Source organism: Bos mutus, chromosome 12, assembly GCF_027580195.1.
Source record: "Bos mutus isolate GX-2022 chromosome 12, NWIPB_WYAK_1.1, whole genome shotgun sequence".
In the NCBI taxonomy this organism is placed as follows: Eukaryota; Metazoa; Chordata; class Mammalia; order Artiodactyla; family Bovidae; genus Bos; species Bos mutus.
The window spans coordinates 11,197,755-11,211,079 of NC_091628.1; the positions used below are offsets into that span (position 1 = coordinate 11,197,755).

The window sequence follows — 13,325 nt, forward strand, 5'->3', positions numbered from 1 at the left end:
GCTATGCTATGCTAATTTGCTTCAGTCATGTCCAACTCTGCGACCCAATGGATTTAGCCCACCAGTCTCCTCTGTCCATGGGATTCTCCAGGCAAGAATACTAGAGTGAGGTGCCATGCCCTCTTCCAGGGGATCTTCCTGACCCAGGGACAGAACCTGAGTCTCTTAAGTCTCCTGCATTGGCAGGCGGGTTCTTTACCACTAGCACCACCTGGGAAGCCCCTGCTACCTCGCCATGCAGCATTAACAGGCACATGGAAAGGCCTCTGAATTCCAATAGGGGTAAATGAACAAAGGTGAAAAGACAAGTTTACGAAGAGTTTTCTGATGATGACAATGGGGTTATTAATTCAGATACTTATTACTGGAAGAGAAGGAATAAGAAATGTTTCAGCACAGAAATTTATACAACCAAAGCTCAGCTGCCTAATTTATCCCCTCTACCAACAAAGCAAACTGCACAGGAACTATTTTTTTCAAAAAGGGTGGATTCCTATACATTTATTGTATAGATCACCAGCCACTTTTACTCTAGTACACAGATCAACTGACAAGACACAAAGGTAGAGGTGACAAATAACTTTCCCATTAGGAGCTCCTCTTTACTAACGGGAGAAAGATTGCTCAGAAAGTTGAAAACTGCCCAAATCAATTAGGTTGACTCAATGATATTACTAATTTAATTCTTACCGTTTAAAGGAAGCAGCTCCTAAGCAAAGGAACAAAATATTCTGATCAACTGATGGAGGCAAAATTACATTCAGACCACTCAACTGATGGGACTCTTCTTCTCATTTAAGAGTCTGTGCAGTCTAGACAATATGTCATGCAAAGCCTACAAATATGCAATCCATTATGCAGTTAAATGTCCAAAGAAATTTCAAAAACCATATTCAAGTATTACATGGCAAAAAAAAAAAAAAGTTACTCCCTCCCAGACTCAAACAATAATAAATAATAACAGTATCTCTGAGGAAAGAAGAGTTTTCAAAGACTGTGAATGTTACCCCACAGCAAGAAGGGGCTTTTTTTTTTTTTTTTTGCCCTATCCCAAGGAAAAGGGAATGGAGAGTTACCATGAGGCACCAAAGGGAACTAAAAAAAAAAAAAAACAAATACTAACATTGGGAGAGTGATGGTTCACTGAGAGATAAAGAGGCTAATTAAGCCTGAAAAACAAAAACAATTAATTATATAATGTGGTCAAGATGGCTGTCAGTGGACAGCCAGAGGAAGAAAAGCCGAATTAGAGAAAAGGACACAGAAGAGCCACAACGTTGAAAGACAAAGCCCAGCAGAAAACCAATAGAGAAAGGGAGCACTGCGCAGGGAGCTGAGGCTAGGTAAGTCCTCGCCATTCTTCTTATTAATACTTCCTAGAGCCTGTGGGTTTCCAAATGCCACTGTTCCTTAAAAATTCAGACATTAAAATGCTAAGTAACTGATTAATCACTCTTCACAGCTCTTAAACCTGCAAACTCTCTTTCTGAGAAAGTCATCTAGGGTACTTATTAAAATTGCAGATGGATAAGCCAAACCCCAGGGCCTAATAAACCAAAATCTCTAAGTTGAAACCAGGTGATTCTCTGTTACAACAAAGGTCAAAAATTACTACTTTAAATGCAGCATATTACCAGGCAGGTGTTAATTATTTCTGTGGTTACAATGTGTATGCATCCAAGATTAAGCTAAGGGCCACATGTCCTTTACAGGTCTGCCACCACTACAGCAGGACCTGCCCAACCGAGCAGCAAGGGTTTAATGCCGCAAATGTAATAGTAACGGCCTGTACACTTGTGCCTGATACTCTGTCCAAGGTTGAAAAAGATGGAGAAACAGAATACAACACCTCTGCCCTCTAAGAATTTACATTCTTATTCTTTTTTTAAATTTTGGTTTTTTAAATGTTTGGTTTAATGTTGGTTTAATGTGTTGGTTTCTGCCACACAATACTGCGAATTATTGTATAATTATACAGCCACAATTATCCACACATCCCCTCCTCCCCTGCCACCCCCCTCCCCCAACCGTCCCGGCCGGCAGAGCGCCCCAGGCTCCCTGTGCTACCCGGCACCTTCCACCAGCTCTCCACCTTACCCCATAGTGTGCGTGCTCTGAGGCCACTCTCTCCATCTGCCCCACTCTCTCCCTCCCCCGCTGTGTCCGCAAGTCCATTCTCTACCTCGGGGTCTCCATTTCCTCTCCGCAAATAGTTTCATCAATACCGTTTTTCTAGATTCCATATATCTGTGTTAATATGCTATATTTGTTTCTCGTATATATTCTTACTCTCACTGAAGATACTCTTCCAAACCTGTACAAATAAAGGCTACTCATTCTTCAATATTCCTCAAGACTCATAGACCTTTCATGCCCATTTTAAGTCTCGGTCACCTGTCACCTCTAGGCAAGCAATCTGAACCAAAATTTAATAACTCTGTGGTTTTGTTTCATTCTTTATTTATTTCACCTATGTTACCACAACCTATTTTCTCGGTAAGACTCTAAGTTTGTGAGACTAGAGCCCAGATTTTGTAGACTTGTGTGCCCTGCTTACTGTTTAGGACAAGGATGACCACCACATTGTGGAAAATTTGATAGCAAATTAGGTTAGGGGACTCAGAAATTTAAGGATTCAACAGTCATATGAAAAGCAATTTAAAAATCCAGATTTCAGACCTAAAGAAAGGCAGATCTAAGGTAAATTTCAACCACCACAATAAAACATATCAAAAAGTTAATAGACAAAGATTCTGTATTCCCCAGACAGTTCTAAGAATCAAGTGCCTGGTATATGAAGTAAACCTTCAAAGAAGAAGGTACAACAAATGGAATGAGATTATTACTTATGGGAAGGTTAAATTCAAGATTATACTTATGTTAGAGTTTAGAGGCCTCCAGGTTTTGCAAACATATGCAGTTTTACACACACTTTAATAGAACAAGGCATCATATGAAACAGTATTTGTCCTACCAAAAGAAGATGAGGTAAGATTAAAGTGGAAATAAATCTGTCTTCGTATCTAGGAGTTCAAAGCAAATTCCCATCTTCCTTAGGCCCATCTTATACAGGTAATGTCACAACACTTCAACTATGAAAAAATTCTAATAGTGAGAAAAAAGCTGCTGTAGAAATTAAACAAATGCCTTGTCCTCTCTCTGATGAAAAAGGAAACTAGTCTGAACAAATTTTCAAAATCTTTGGTTAACTCATTTGGCCATACCTTATCACCAAAATCATCACCAAGGAACTTAATGTAAGATTTTATTCACTCCTGAGGCAACACAGACCATTTCAAACAAAGCATCATTTGTTGGTGGGGGCTCAACTGAGCAGCTGCAGTCTGGAAGGCCTGCAGTCCAGCACGACCTAACCTTGAGCAAGTCACAAGACCTCTCTGGGCCACAGTCTCAACTTTAAAAGTGAGGCAGCCGAACGATCTTCAATCTTTTAATGAGAAGTTCTTCAAACTGGTCATTCTAAGTTTAATTCTGATGACTCACTTTAACTTCTATTCAACTTTATGAAAGGAAAAGGGTGGGAAGGGGACTACATAATAAGTCATACTGGTTTGCCTTTGCTTCTGTTTTTTTTTTTTTCCCTCCCTCTCCTTGAAGCCCCACTTCAGTCTTCTCCACATAACAAGAAACCAAAATATACGATTCGTATTTATCTTTATTTAAATTGCAATGGTGTCTTAATTTTAATATACTAAATTCTTCTACTTTAATAAATGAAATCTTAATTATTTGCTCATTTGTGCGCCCCTTGATTTTTCTCTGTGGGTCACTGGCCTTAAAAACTCAATAAAAAGAAAGAAAGGCAAAAGTTTCATTAAATTTTTCACACAGAGCAGACCAGAAGTAAATACAGCTTCTGCTTACTCAAAAGCTGACTAAACCGGCAATATGCAAACAAAGATGATAGCAAATGGCTCAGAGCTAAACTGGTAAAATGTCTGCTTATGCCTGTCAATTGAGATCTGATAACAGGAACAATCTTTTCAAAGAGTAAGAAATAATAATTGACTGCCTTTCTATCTTCCCTTTCATCTGACAGGCCTTCAGTCACTTATGAAAGTTATTAACAGCGAATCCTCGATGAGCTAGCTAAATATCATCACAGTCAACAATAAATGACTTGCCAAGTTTGAGTTCTGAAAACTGTATTTGGAAGCACTGCATATTCAAACTTTACTTTCATTCAGATTTTAGTTTCACAAAATAACTTTTTAAGTAATATACTGCTGCATCCAGTTTCTCAGAGCACCTAGAATTTGAAGAGACAGCGTTATATACACTTGACAAAATCTCCTAATTTCCATAATGAGAACTATTTCAGGAAAGGACTAAGTAATCTTTTCTTAGTTTTTAATTTTTAATTCAAAACAAGCAAATTTTAAGAACAGTTGTATAGACGGAAGGTCAACATTCTTTTTTTTAACACAAATCAAAATCCTGCATTTCCTCAGAAACTAGTTATGCTTCTAAGGTTGCTACTCTGAACAAATTTCTAGTGTGAATTATAAAACTTTATTATTTTTTCCTAACTGTAAATGAATCATTCTAGCGTTTCTTCCTCTTTAATAATCACTTTTACTTGTTATCTAAATGGCCGTGCATTTTATCCAAACTTACATTCGGTTTCAAAATTAAATGTTTAGTATAAACTTCATTAACTTTAAAGAAACAAAAAAAAAAAATTACAAAGAATATTACAGTCAGTGAGCAACACCTATGACTGAGTTGTCTACAAACTTCCCCTTAACTAAAATGCTAAAACAAAAGCATTGCCCTTCAACTTCTTCCTTAACACTCAAATCACACATGAATAATACAGTTTGCTTAATTGTAATTTACAGGGCACCCTCACAAATATAGTCACATTTTTAAAAATTAGAATTTGACCTCGTTTCCTTTGTGGTATTAAAAAAAAAAAAATCAAGAAAAGTCTCCTTTATTCTCAAGTCACACAGAGGGGAAAAAGAAATCACAGAAAATAAACTGCTTCATCAAGAAGATCTCAAAGTTTCCAGAATCTGAATGCTTTGTTTCCCCCTAGTAGGAAAGTGCAATCAGGCATGGGACCGCGACACACATTTTCCCAGAGAGTTAAAGATCACATTCAGCCATGTTCTCCGACAGGTAAGAAGTACCCTCCCCGTTTACCAGCCCAGGAAACAGCCAGAAGCAGACACGCAAAATCTTAATGTGTTACCTTCCAATATTCTCGTTCTCCTTAGACACTGTCCTTTGGGCTGGAAAGTAAAAAGCTATCCGGCAAGTTTTGTGCTGTTAAAATGGCTCCTGTAGATTGGGGAAGTGGTGTCTGTGCTTCAGCTTATGAGTCATACGTGAAACTGAGTGTTTCTGAGGGAGGCACGCCCATGTTGCTGTGGACCCAGTTACTCTGCTAGGTCAAACATGCAAATCCACAGGTAAAAACGGGGCAGAGAGACAGCAAAGGGGGAGAGGCAGAGCCAAGCAGCCAGACCTCCCTTGATTAAACTATTACTCAGCCCAGGTTAATTACCATGGTTTAAAATTCACAATAAAACAGAGTCAGAATCTAGAAGGAAGCAAAATGAAAAACCTGCATGCTGTTTAAAAAAATACAAATCGCAACTTTTAAAAGTTACTTTAATATAGCAACTACATATAAAGATGAAAGGGAAAAAAGGAGGGGAGGGGATGGAAGGGAGACAGCAAACTTTCTGCCTTTGAATGTAACAATGGCCCGGGAAGCCTAACCTGGCTACTCATTAACTCTTATATAAAAGGTGTATATTGCTATGTAATCTGGAAAAGCCAGCACACTGAAATACCAGATGCAGATTTATAAGTTCGCTAAACAGATAAAATCCACTAGAAAATTCAAAGTTCAGTGGAAAAATAAGTGTGAATTACTAATCTGGCTTTCAGACTAAAAAAAGTAAACTTGGGGTTAGAAAGAAACTAAAGTCCAATACAGCAAAATGATTTTAAATAAAACTGCAAGCTTGATGAAACCCTGTTTGAATCAGATTATCAATACGATCGTGGTTCATAACTCTACTACTCCCAAGTGGTAGCCACAGTTCTCTTGACCTTTCAAACAGAACTGTCCACAAATAAAAGCCAACCATGGTATGCCCTGGAGAGCCCCAGGGTGTCAACACGTGGCTGGTGAAGTTTTGCTCTCCAAGTCCCTGTCCATCTGACAAGGTGCCCAAGCAGCTGAAACTGCAGTCACTACAGATATTTACCCTGTCCCTGGCTGCGTATATATTAATTTCTTCTAAGAGCCTAAATTGATCAGAATGGCTTGAAAGCATTAAGCACTTCCAAAAGTACTTTAAAAGCGCAGCTCACTGGCTAGCCTTCATCCTAATCTTTTACAAAAAATAAACAGGATTTAGCAAGGTCTCCTCCCCTCAGTTAATTACTTGGAAGTAATCATTCTGCCCTACTAGAGGCACAGCTGAGGGGACAAGCTGTCACTGACTTAGGAACTTTGTAAACTGCTACAAAACACAGTGACTGTGAACCAACTTTCTGCCCGCTGTGTGCCTGTTTATTCCATGTCACTGAACACTGCCTAATCTTTTTACTAAAATAATCTCCATGATTTAATAAATTATTAATAAAAGCTAGGCTAGAAAGAAAAATGCATCACATGTTCTGCCATCAAATGTCATACCTGACTTGATTTAGAGCTCATTGATCCAGAGGGACTCTTTGGAACCCAAACACCAAGAGAGGCCCTCTGAGCAGTCACGGGAGATTATCACTTGGAAAATCCCCAAGCTGTTTCCCAGAGTTAAAATTTATCTTAGATAATATCCACATAAGCCTAATTTGATTATCTTTTAGCCAATCGAATTATAAATGGTAAAAGCGGGGCTGGTGGAAGGATGATTTCAGCCAACAAGTGACAGAGGGGATCATAAGAAAAGGTTTTTTTTTTAAAAAAAAAAAGTCAATCACTACAAATGTAACTTAAAAGTACTGGAATCTGGGATAGTTAGGGAGTCTGGGATGGACATGTACACACTGCTGCTTTACAATGAACAGGCAGCAGGGACCACTGTATACTACATGGAACTCTCTCTGCTGGATGTTACGTAGCAGCCTGAACGGAGAATGGATACATGAATGTGGATGGCTGAGTCCCTTTGTTGTGCACCTGAAACTATCACCACATCGTCAACTGGCCATACCCCAATATAAAATAAATATCAAAAAAAAAAAAGAGTACTGGGGTCTGAAGCTACTCTGAAATGTCAGAGGATATTCAGGATATCTGAGGATGTCACCAAAGAGTAAGCGCCTACAAGTCAGCATTATGATAAAGGTTTTAAAAAACAGATGACCAACATCAAATGCATCAACATTTTTATGAAGTATAGATACATAAAAGGGTAAACTTCTGCTGTTTAGAAAATCCATTTATATACAGTACTTCATCACCTGATAATGGCAGATACTTGGACTGTAATTTAGAAAAAGTACTTTTGGCCACCAGTAGAAGAGACGTAAAGTAAAAGTAATTAACTTTTTTCAACAGAAACAAGCAGCTGTTCCCAAAAATGCAATGCAGAGTTGCTACCGTAATATACTGCCGCTTTGCTCAGGGGTGTCTCTATAACCATTATTTTACCACCTACACGAATTGGATCCTGGTTCTATTCACAGCCCCCCATAATCAACCTCTGCCAAAAAAAAAGAAAAAACTGGCAAACAGTTTAGCACAGGATGGGTTCCAATACCAGCTCTGCTTCCTATTAGCTGTGAAATCCTGGGAAATTACTAAAACCTCTGCCTAAACTTTTTTATCTGTAATTTAGAGTAATAGTATCCACCTCAAAGAATTATTGTGAGAATTAAAGTCAGTTCATATACTACTATTTGGAACACGTAAAGAACTTTCACAATTCAAAAAAAAAAGAAAACAAACCAACTTTCTAAATGCTCAAATGATTTGAACAGATATTTTACAAAACAAGAGACACAGATGGTAAGCAAGAACAGAAAAGATCTCAACATTGTTACTCAATAGAGAAAAGCAAATTAAAGTCACAGGACCACTATACCCATTAGAGTAGATTAAAAACAACACCACCATCTACAATACCAAGGGCTGGTAAGGATATGAAACAACTACACTTCTCACACACTGTTGGTGGGAATGCCTATTAGGAAAACAGTTTCAGTTCAGTTCAGTTTAGTCGCTCAGTCGTGTCTGACTCTTCGCGACCCCATGAATCGAAGCACGCCAGGCCTCCCTGTCCATCACCAACTCCTGGAGTTCACTCAGACTCACGTCCATCGAGTCAGTGATGCCATCCAGCCATCTCATCCTCTGTCGTCCCCTTCTCCTCTTGCCCCCAATCCCTCCCAGCATCAGAGTCTTTTCCAATGAGTCAACTCTTCGCATCAGGTGGCCAAAGTACTGGAGTTTCAGCTTCAGCATCATTCCCTCCAAAGAAATCCCAGGGCTGATCTCCTTCAGAATGGACTAGTTGGATCTCCTTGCAGTCCAAAGGACTCTCAAGAGTCTTCTCCAACACCACAGTTCAAACGCATCAATTCTTCGGTGCTCAGCCTTCTTCACAGTCCAACTCTCACATCCATACATGACCACTGGAAAAACCATAGCCTTGACTAGGCGGACCTTTGCTGGCAAAGTAATGTCTCTGCTTTTGAATACGCTATCTAGGTTGGTCATAACTTTCCTTCCAAGGAGTAAGCGTCTTTTAATTTCATGGCTGCAGTCACCATCTGTAGTGATTTTGGAGCCCCAAAAAATAAAGTCTGACACTGTTTCCACTGTTTCCCCATCTATTTCCCATGAAGTGATGGGACCGGATGCCATGATCTTCGTTTTCTGAATGTTGAGCTTTAAGCCAACTTTTTCACTCTCCACTTTCACTTTCATCAAGAGGCTTTTTAGTTCCTCTTCACTTTCTGCCATAAGGGTGGTGTCATCTGCATATCTGAGGTTATTGATATTTCTCCTGGCAATCTTGATTCCAGCTTGTGTTTCTTCCAGTCCAGCGTTTCTCATGATGTACTCTGCATATAAGTTAAATAAACAGGGTGATAATATACAGCCTTGATGTACGCCTTTTCCTATTTGGAACCAGTCTGTTGTTCTATGTCCAGTTCTAACTGTTGCTTCCTGACCTGCATACAGATTTCTCAAGAGGCAGGTCAGGTGGTCTGGTATTCCCATCTCTTTCAGAATTTCCCACAGTTTATTGTGATCCACACAGTCAAAGGCTTTGGCATAGTCAATATAGCAGAAATAGATGTTTTTCTGAAACTCTCTTGCTTTTTCCATGATCCAGCAGATGTTAGCAATTTGATCTCTGGTTCCTCTGCCTTTTCTAAAACCAGCTTGAACATCAGGAAGTTCACAGTTCATGTATTGCTGAAGCCTGGCTTGGAGAATTTTGAGCATTACTTCACTAGCATGTGAGATGAGTGCAATTGTGCGGTAGTTTGAACATTCTTTGGCATTGCCTTTCTTGGGGATTGGAATGAAAATGGACCTTTTCCAGTCCTGTGGCCACTGCTGAGTTTTCCAAATTTGCTGGCATATTGAGTGCAGCACTTTCACAGCATCATTTTTCAGGATTTGAAATAGCTCAACTGGAATTCCATCACCTCCACTAGCTTTGTTCGTAGTGATGCTTTCTAAGGCCCACTTGACTTTACATTCCAGGATGTCTGGCTCTAGGTCAGTGATCACACCATCGTGAAAACAGTTTGGCAATTTCTAATTTAGGGCTTCCCTTGTGGCTCAGCTGGTAAAGAATCTGCCTGTAATGTGGGAGACCTGGGTTCGATCCCTGGGTTGAAAAGATCCCCTGGAGAAGGGAAAGGCTACCCACTCCAGTATTCTGGCCTGGAGAAGTCCACAGACTGTAAAGTCTATGGGGTCGCAAAGAGTCAGACACAACTGAGAGACTTCCACTTTCACTTTAGCAATTTCTTATACAGTTAAACATATACTTACCATACAATCCTGCTGTCCCACTCCTAGATATTTACCCAAGAGAAATATATATATATATAAGCTTCTACATAAATACTATCAACAAATACTGGAAATGCAAATGCCCAACTGGTGAACAAATAAACATGTGGTATATCCATACAAGAGCTTCCGTGGTGGCTCAGCAATAAAGAATCACCTGCCAGTGCAGGAGACATGGGTTCAATCCAAGTCAGGAGGATTCCCTGAAGGAGGAAATGGCAACCCACACCAGTATCCTAGCCTGGAAACTTCCATGGACAGAGAAGCTTGGCAGGCTACAGTCCATGGGGTCACAAAGAGTCAGACACTACTGAGCAACTAAACAATAACATATCCATACAATGGAATGCTATCAGCAATAAAAAGGTATGAACTTCTACACCTGATGATGACACAATACAGACGAATCTAAAAGCATCAGTTCAGTTCAATTCACTCACTCAGTCGTGTCTGACTCTTTGCGACCCCATGAATCGCAGCACGCCAGGCCTCCCTGTTCATCACCAACTCCCGGAGTTCACCCAGACTCACATCCATGGAGTCGGTGATGCCATCCAGCCATCTCATCCTCTCATCCCCTTCTCCTCCTGCCCCCAATCCCTCTAAGCACCAGAGTCTTTTCCAATGAGTCAACTCTTCACATGAGGTGCCCAAAGTACTGGAGTTTCAGCTTCAGCATCATTCCTTCCACAGAAATCCCAGGGCTGATCTCCTTCAGAATGGCTAAATTAAATAAACCAAACTCAAAATGCATACTGTATGATTCCATTTATATGACATTCTCAAAAAGGCAATACAGACAGAAGAAATCCTATCAGTGGTTGCCAGGGGTTGGGAATGAGGAGAGTGGGTTGACTACAAAGAAGAACAAGGGAACTATATCTCGTATGGTTGGTTGTGGTATTGGTGATAAGATCTGTACCTGTCAAAAGTCACAGAACTACATAACTAAGTAGGGCAAACTATATAGTATTATAAACTATACATCAATAAACCGGACTTTAAAAAGAAATCCAGTTCATGGGTAATAGTGATTAATACAGTAGCAGGTGCTTAGTAAACACTTCATAAATATGAGCTGCTATCACTATGCTTCACAGTAGAAGCAACCAATATCAAATACTTCAGGAAGACAAATTTTAGATCTCTAAATTTCTATATAAATAAAATGTGGCATCTCAGATTTGTGATGGAAATACAATGTACCTGTATATACTGTGCGTATGTTTATTTCTAAAATTAGATATATGTATCAAAGTCAGTATATATCTTAATATAGAGTTATCACACCTGGGGGAATTGCCAACATTGATATTTGAACTATTAGCTGAGAAAGATTTCAACTGAATGAATGTATTAAATGCCAACTAAAGTTAAGACGCTCTTTATTTCTTTAAGATGGAACTCATGAAAAGAATTTACTGTGTAAGCAAGCACTCTCTTCTTCCTTTTTATTTTTACCTCTTCTCCTTGACCTCAAATTTGAGAACTTTGAGTATATAAAAATACAGAACAGTCTTAAGTTTTATATCTAGGAAACCTGGGCTTAAAAAAAAAAAGGTATGCTGTGAATCTTTCTGGGCGAGCAGCTAACATGCTTCCATTCAGAGATGGAAAAATAAAAGATCAAACCATTAAAATGACAAATGACTAAAATCACTCTTCTCTACTATTTTTATATAAAAATAAAAATTTAAAGACTGAGATTCAGTGTTAGACAAATCTTTCAGGGAGATAGCATTAGTTTTGTTGATGCTGCTGCTGCTGCTGCTGCTGCTGCTGCTGCTAAGTCGCTTCAGTCGTGTCCAACTCTGTGCAACCCCATAGACGGCAGCCCACCAGGCTCCCCTGTCCCGGGGATACTCCAGGCAAGAACACTGGAGTGGGTTGCCATTTCCTTCTCCAATGCATGAAAGTGAAAAGTGAAAGTGAAGCCGTTCAGTCGTGCCCGACTCTTAGCGACCCCATGGACTGCATGCAGCCCACCAGGCTCCTCCGTCCATGGGATTTTCCAGGCAAGAGTACTGGAGTGGGTTGCTATTCAAAGGGTAATGCTAGGTTCTGAGCAATGTGTTCAGTTCAGTCGCTCAGCCATGTCTGACCCTTTGCAACCCCATGAATCGCAGCGCGCCAGGCCTCCCTGTCCATCACCAACTCCCGGAGCACTCCCAACTGTGAGCTTAAATGTAAAACATAGTTAATTCTCTATTGTCTATCACTAGATTTGTTAAACCAAGGCCCCCTCCCCATTTCTGCAGATTACCAGGACTCATCCACAAGAATGTTCTCCTGGTCAAGTGTTTATGTGTTTTCACAGGCACGGTGAAGGCGAAAGAACCATAACTGCATCTGGCTTTGCTCATTACTACATTCCTACCACCAAGACGGTCCAGTTCAGTTCAGTTTAGTCGCTCAGTCGTGTCTGACTCTTCGCGACCCCATGAATCGAAGCACGCCAGGCCTCCCTGTCCATCACCAACTCCTGGAGTTCACTCAGACTCACGTCCATCGAGTCAGTGATGCCATCCAGCCATCTCATCCTCTGTCCTCCCCTTCTCCTCTTGCCCCCAATCCCTCCCAGCATCAGAGTCTTTTCCAATGAGTCAACTCTTCGCATCAGGTGGCCAAAGTACTGGAGTTTCAGCTTCAGCATCATTCCCTCCAAAGAAATCCCAGGGCTGATCTCCTTCAGAATGGACTAGTTGGATCTCCTTGCAGTCCAAAGGACTCTCAAGAGTCTTCTCCAACACCACAGTTCAAACGCATCAATTCTTCAGCGCTCAGCCTTCTTCACAGTCCAACTCTCACATCCATACATGACCACTGGAAAAACCATAGCCTTGACTAGGCGGACCTTTGTTGGCAAAGTAATGTCTCTGCTTTTGAATACGCTATCTAGGTTGGTCATAACTTTCCTTCCAAGGAGTAAGCGTCTTTTAATTTCATGGCTGCAGTCACCATCTGTAGTGATTTTGGAGCCCCAAAAAATAAAGTCTGACACTGTTTCCACTGTTTCCCCATCTATTTCCCATGAAGTGATGGGACCGGATGCCATGATCTTCGTTTTCTGAATGTTGAGCTTTAAGCCAACTTTTTTTTCACTCTCCACTTTCACTTTCATCAAGAGGCTTTTTAGTTCCTCTTCACTTTCTGCCATAAGGGTGGTTTCATCTGCATATCTGAGGTTATTGATATTTCTCCTGGCAATCTTGATTCCAGCTTGTGTTTCTTCCAGTCCAGCATTTCTCATGATGTACTCTGCATATAAGTTAAATAAACAGGGTGACAATATACAGCCTTGACG

The 13,325-nt window shown here is 40.2% G+C and overlaps 1 protein-coding gene across 4 annotated transcripts in view; it reads right to left on the minus strand.

Annotated features, from left to right (window-relative positions):
• The window catches only part of ELF1 (E74 like ETS transcription factor 1), a 121,484-nt gene that overhangs the window by 79,283 nt on the left and 28,876 nt on the right, over window positions 1-13,325 (minus strand). For 2 of the 4 annotated variants that reach the window (XM_070380227.1, XM_070380223.1), the window contains exon 1: window positions 5,219-5,354. The exons of the other annotated variants lie outside the window; for them this stretch is intronic. The gene's annotated coding sequence lies outside the window, so the exon portion shown is untranslated. Of the gene's footprint in view, window positions 1-5,218; window positions 5,355-13,325 lie in introns of those variants that run through there. 4 annotated transcript variants of the gene reach the window in all.